The sequence below is a fragment of the Haemaphysalis longicornis genome, unplaced genomic scaffold (assembly GCF_048455015.1).
Source record: "Haemaphysalis longicornis isolate Haplotype H1 unplaced genomic scaffold, Haemaphysalis longicornis Haplotype H1 scaffold_1, whole genome shotgun sequence".
Lineage (NCBI taxonomy): Eukaryota > Metazoa > Arthropoda > Arachnida > Ixodida > Ixodidae > Haemaphysalis > Haemaphysalis longicornis.
The window spans coordinates 462996820-463002819 of NW_027526203.1; positions in this window are offsets into that span (position 1 = coordinate 462996820).

The window sequence follows — 6000 nt, forward strand, 5'->3', positions numbered from 1 at the left end:
GTACTGAGAATAGGGGGTCACAAAGTACCTCGGCCAAGAATTACTGATCTATGCCAATCAATTCACTTAGAAACCTGCTCAAAAGATTTGTCTCCCATCCCCGGGTCTCGGCGTTATTTGAGCGCTTGAATTAGGTCATTACAGTAATGTAGCAGCTATTGACCACTCCCTTTCTGTTACAGTAATAAACGCATTCAATAGCCACTTTAGAAAAAAAAAAAAGCCACGAAGCAAAGCAGAAACGGAAGGCGGATAGTTCTACTGCGACGAGCAAACCCCCAATTCGCCAAAGACCAAACCGTTTCCGGTTTATGGCGAAATGGCAAGTTGGCCGAGTTGGTGCATATCCATATTTGAAGAAAACAGTGCACGAACCCCTTTCGTCGTCTATGCCTTGGTAAATGTGCTTCCTCCAGACACGAAGGAAAGAGTGGAGGCGTTTATGGGAAGTGTTGCAGAGTCCCTTTAAGCTTAGCTGGTAAGGAAATGTCACGTTACTGTTGCCCCGGAATGTACGAAACACGAATGGGCGTGAGAACTGTCAACTGGGCCAGTTGGTTCTGATTCATTGTGCTCTGACAGCACCAAGACGGCCGACGAAGAAAAAAAAGGAGGACACAGACAGCGCGTTCAATGTCCTCCCTTTTCTTCGTCCGTCGTCTTGACGCTGCTGGAGCACAATTAACGAATGGGCGTAATCTTATCTATTAATTTCAGTTCTTTATAGATGCTTGTTATCGGGCAGTGTTTTTCGAGAGATATATGAAGGGACTCTTTTCTTCTCACGAAAAAGATTCTGTGAACAGCGATGGGGGACACTTCGCACGGAGCCAGCACCTGTTGCCTGTGATAGCGGCATGGTGTTCCAGCGACAGGTAACTGCCGTCGGGTGCGAGAACATTGTGCCGAGCATGCACCCACAGCCTGCAGGGAATATCCCCTGCAGGCGGGCAAGGCGCGGCGTTACCTGTCGGCTTGCCGCGGATGTGGGGCTCGGGCGCTGCCGCCACGCTGGGGCCTCGCAGAAGACGAGCGAGCAGTCGGGCCAGGTGGGAACCCATCGAGTGGCGTGCAGAATGCGGCCGCGGCTGGCCCCGACTCCGAGGAGGCCGTCACGTGACTGGACGCCGACGACCCCCGGGGGACGACGCCAGGCTTCATCGACCTGCGGCCATCCCGCTAACACGCCTTCTCCCGCCGCACGCACGGACTCGCGCACGTTGCCGCGCTCGATCGCGCCGTGTACATGCTGCTTTTGACACCTCGGCGTCGCGCGAGGGGGGACAACTCTTTATTGTTGTGACTCAAAGGCGGCCGCTTGCCCCCGTGTGCCTCTTGTATAATCGTCTATACGACATGCGGGCTCGGTGACCATACATGCTTCATGGCCTCGTTCTTGTTGTACCCAATTTCTCTCTTTTTTGTACCCGCATCCTCCGCACCACTTTTCTTTTTTTTTCTGTTAACGCCCAATTGCGAGAGCTGTTTGAACTAAGAGGAGCGCAGGTGTACGGAATCCAGATTTAGATAACAAAAGTGGGCATAAATTTCGCACTGTTGTAGTGGTACGTACCTACGCCAGCACTTTCCGTAGGTTTAAAAATAATTGTAGAAACTCCCCTAGTGGGAATTGGCAGGCAGTGCGTTAACAATCACATTCCTAGAAAGTTCTAAGCATCCCTCGGATTTTTTACAGCGAAGCTGCCTATGCCCCGGTTTCCACCTATAGCGTGCGTATATAGACAGATCGTCGTAGAAAGAAATTTTTCGCACCAAAGAGCCAGTGTTTCGTGTTATCTTCTTGAAGGGCTCCTGATGTGGCATTTTGGCCGGTGTTCTCCCTGACCAGCTTGAAGAGCTTCTCGAGCGACATGTTGCCTGGTATCTTTCACGTCTAAGTACGCGCACATCACCGGTTGCTCCTTTATGCGTGCATTTGGTGTGTGTGTGTGTGGGTGGGGGGGGGGGGGGAGGGAAGGGGGGGGGAGTGTACGCGCAGGCAGGCTTCAGGCAATCATCGCTGACATAGTCTTTTTGCTGGGGGGAGATTTCAACATGGACGTCTCACGGCCTAATGCGACCTGGCTGCTGCCCTCCGCAGTCGAGCGGTTCGGGTTGCTGCGTTACACAAACAGTAAGATGCCTACGATGCGGAAGGGAAACGGACAGCCCCATGTCTGTCAGCTAGAAAAAAATTCTAGTTTTTCCCAGTTTCATTCAGCTAATTAGTTGGGAAGTAGGCTCAACAGCAGATTACAAACTGTGCTTTGTTTTGGGCACTACATGGACTGCGCTCAGCTTCGCTGGTAATCCTTCTTCACAGAGTGGAAGGGCACTGAATTTTTTTCAGTTGTAAACGTGAAACTACCATTCTAGTTTTTTGAACTCGAAAAAACAAGAAGCTGGTCCTGGCTACGAAGTACAGACATAGGTTTCTAGCCAATTATAAAAAAAAAGAAAAATTAACGAGCACCTTCCCCCCGGAAACAGGGGTGCACGCGAAGCTTGACCTTAGTAAAAACGGACCAGCTGACGGACCAGTTGCCGTTGGTGAACCTGGCCCGCGACATTCTCCTCGCTAAATGTTGCGTTTGAATAAAGTTCTTTCCTCCTCCTCCTCCTCCTCCTCCTCCTCCTCCTCCTCCTCCTCCTCCTCCTCCTCCTCCTCAATGAAAACGAAAACGACCAAAATAGAAATGCAGTGACCGCAAAACGAAACTAAAGCACTCGCTCCAAAATACGAAATCCAAACGCATTGGCCTAAATGAAAACGCGAAATCATTGATCGACCAAAGCGAAACCTTTTCATTTCGCTGAGCCTTACCCGACCGCAAATGTTTGGTATACGTTATTGTAGATCATTCTTCTGCGATTATCGGGAACGTTTAGGTACTTCAATGGCTACGCGCTCTTCCGCGGAGCGAACCACGCGTGGTCTACCCATGCCGCGCTAGAAGGTGAACTGCCCGACGAGAACGAGTGACCGCACCTGTGACGCAGCGATACGAGCGACGACGCTGATTGACTCCCATTGTGGCGTGATATAATGCGACACTTGTGCGCGCCCGCCCGCGCCAGCTTCCAACAGCGAGCGAGAGCTGCGCCCGAAGTGCACGTAAATTAATCTATTAGCTCCAACAGGGGCACAGTCAACACCGTTCTTCGCCGATTACGCGAGTGGGTACGTGCCAAGCACTTCAAGGGCATCATAATCATTCCCATCCTCATTGTCGTCTTCATCGTCGGCGTCGTTAGAGCACGTGTATGAAGTTGGCCTTGCCGCAAGACGTTTCGGCACACTCCACCGCTGATGGCGCGAGTCAGCCAATACAAGCTTCGCTTGAAAAATACCGGGTATAGTTAGAACTTTCAAGAATGTGAAGGCGGAAGCCTAGTTGGGCCTTCTGTTTTACTTCTCTTGAACTATCTCTTGAAATTTGCCGTCTCACCCGTCTCCGCTTGACCAGACCCCTGGACAGCCCCCTCCGAAGCTTATTCCGCTCGTTCATCATCGCCAGGAGCCTCCTGTTCGCCCTCACACTAAGAAATGGCCGCAGGTGGGCTTCACTGCAACATTCCGGAACGACCAATCAACGTGACATAATTGCGCTGCTGTCCCAGCGCAGATTCTATTTTTTGTAGCGTGAGCTACACTTGCCGACGTTGAGCAGTCTCGCGTGGCTCCTGAAGAGCCGTGCTGCGCATGCGCGAGGAGCAGTGACGTCACACGGCGCACAGAACGTTGCTCGCTGCCAGGCGTCTCTCACACGCCCCACGCGCCCAGCGTCTTCACCGACCTCCGTTCCGCACGTGGCGGCCCGGTCCACTTGATGGTCATGCGAGGGGTGGCCGTGTGTGGAACCGATGGCTCGTGCGTCGCAGCAACGCCGGCGTGCGCCTGTGGAACCAGCTTAGCTGTCGGGCGATTGGTGGCCCTGCACCGCAGCCGCTTGATAAATACACTTTCACATAATGCGTATACCGTGTGTGTGTCATTAAAGGAACAGTAAGCATGATAATCAAGCTAATCCTATAGACAACTAGGAAAGCTCAGAATAACCAGCTGAACCTTAGCTCACGCTACGTATGTCCTGGCATAGCCGAGCGAAGCCACTGCTAATTTTTTTTACCCTAATCGCATTTTACCCTGGCCAGTCAGCAAATCGGCACGTTTGGTCTCGTTGATTGGTCGCTCTGGGGCGTCGTGGCGAAGCCCACCTGCGGCGATTCTTTACTAGCCGGCTGCAACTCTGTTGCGCTGGCGAAAGCCCACCAGCCCTCCCGCGGCTGCCGGCCCGTGCCCTAGGCTGCTCCTGTTGACCCTACGCTCACATATAGTAAGGCCGTACCTACCACTCGACGATCACGCCGTGCGGTACGCGCCTGTGAGCGAACGGGCCGCGTCTCTCTCGCTGCTGCGAGCCGATCTGGCCAGCACGGCGATGCGCGCGCACAACGGTTGCGCTGCGCTCCGGATTTTGCCCTGACCGAAGAGCCCACTGGCTCTGCGCCGACGACGCGCACACTTGCGCGTGGCGACCCATCGCCCCTTTCACCTAAAGGGAAGTGCGTACGTGTACTGTAAATTATGTAACTGGGATGTTGGTGTGAAATAAACGTCTTCCCTTCGTACTCTGGGCATATTCCTTTGTCGCCCCGACTCCACCTGCCCAATAGAGGCGGTGTTGAGTTGACGCGACGGCGTTTCCGTATCGTGAGCGTGCTCAACTAGCTCGAACCCACGGTGGTTCCTCGCAGAGTGCATGAGTTCCTTGTGCAAAGCTAGGGTTATGCATATTCTGAGGTAGAGAGACCACAAGACATAGAGATCGAAGGCTTCCGCCATTAAAGAAGAATACATGAAACACCTTGTTTTGTGGGTTGAGTATACTAAGGCTGCTGTGGCACACCAAGTGAATTACACGGGTCTAAACGATGGGTGGGCTGCATTCCTTGGAGAAAAGGGCTGTTAAGTGGGCCTATTTCAAACGCTTCAAAGCCTGCGTCATAAAAAGGATAAAATGACCATACTACCTCCAAAAGTGACGCGCAAAAGTCTTGTACAAAAGCAAATCCCGATAAAACAATATTGTGCAGTGGAGAAGAACAAAAATAAATTGGCTGGATTTGCTGGGTTTGACAATGATTAAATGCGTAGCAAGATGCTTGCCCAGTCATTAGACTATTACAAGCTGAAGTATTGATAACTATCGCACTTACAAACGTGGATTTACATTTGTCGCGTCTGCATGCTGTCACCCGCGGCTTTCATTCGATGCCCCATCACCCCATGTGGGATCACTTTGACCTATAACAAGGCACAAGTCCGGCCTGTCGTAAGGTAAGAAGTTTAAATTAACTATATTTTTATCTATAGTTGATATTGTTGAGAGGGGTTATATGCAGCCAGGGTATGCGCTAAAGTAGCTGGGGCATGTACTAGAAGGCGGCGAATCAAGATGAAGAGAATGACCATCGTGTCCGGCGCTGCATAAGGGAAATATGAGGAAGATGAGAAACGCAGCCTGGTCGACTGTCGCGAGCTTCGGTCTGCCAAGGCTTCTGTGGTCTACGCAAATACGCCAGCCTTTAAGTCTGCTTCCCCGTAACAATATGCAACGGTAGGGAGTAGAGGAGAAGATGGGAATATATGTGAAAGAGGTGTAGCTATCACCCCTTCGATTAGATTATGCAAAATCCGTCACACGTAGTGCCGCGAAAGAGTTATAGCAAGATTCTGTTTCGTACAAGAATCTCACCCCACTGTTATGGGACCCTGTTCCCTGCACTCTCCGATCATTCCGCTAGATGTCTCGCGTAACTTGGCAGCCAGGTACCTAAAGGCTATGCACCCTACCCATGGTTTGTAGCAGGACCTCACACCCTGCTTACAAGTTTCCTGACCCGCCGTTAACTGTGATACTGTAGATTGGGCGCCATTAAACCCAGGAAAGGTTGTACTAGCTCCGAACTTCTGCCTCAGCGGCGCGCAGGCACTTT